The 297-nt window shown below is 56.9% G+C and overlaps 1 protein-coding gene across 1 annotated transcript in view; it reads left to right on the top strand.

The window, feature by feature from the left end:
* The window catches only part of LOC104530618 (general transcription factor II-I repeat domain-containing protein 1), a gene marked incomplete at its 3' end in the record, with an annotated part of 37,372 nt that overhangs the window by 36,242 nt on the left and 833 nt on the right, over positions 1 to 297 (top strand).

Raw genomic sequence — 297 nt, 5'->3', positions numbered from 1 at the left:
GCCCCCGCCAGCCGCTTATGGCAGGATTTGTGTGCCGGTGGCACAGGGTCCAGCTCAGCACCCCGGCTCACCATGATCTGCGCCAAAACATCAGCACCCGCAGCTGCCCGGGGTGAAATCCCATGTTTCTCTGTTCCTTTGGTGCCACTGAACCGAAGGGCTGCAACTGCTGCTTTCCTCAACCTGTTTAAAATGTGAAATGAGCATATTTTGAGCTACTTCAGATTGCTCCTGTCTCCACTCGGCACATTGGGACGTGCACCCCTGCTCTCTCCCCACATCTCCTCCAGGCTGCTG

Source organism: Antrostomus carolinensis, unplaced genomic scaffold (genome assembly GCF_000700745.2).
Source record: "Antrostomus carolinensis isolate BGI_N321 unplaced genomic scaffold, ASM70074v2 scaffold5149, whole genome shotgun sequence".
In the NCBI taxonomy this organism is placed as follows: Eukaryota; Metazoa; Chordata; class Aves; order Caprimulgiformes; family Caprimulgidae; genus Antrostomus; species Antrostomus carolinensis.
Note: the sequence above shows the minus strand (reverse complement) of the source record. Positions and strands in the feature narration are given on the sequence as shown.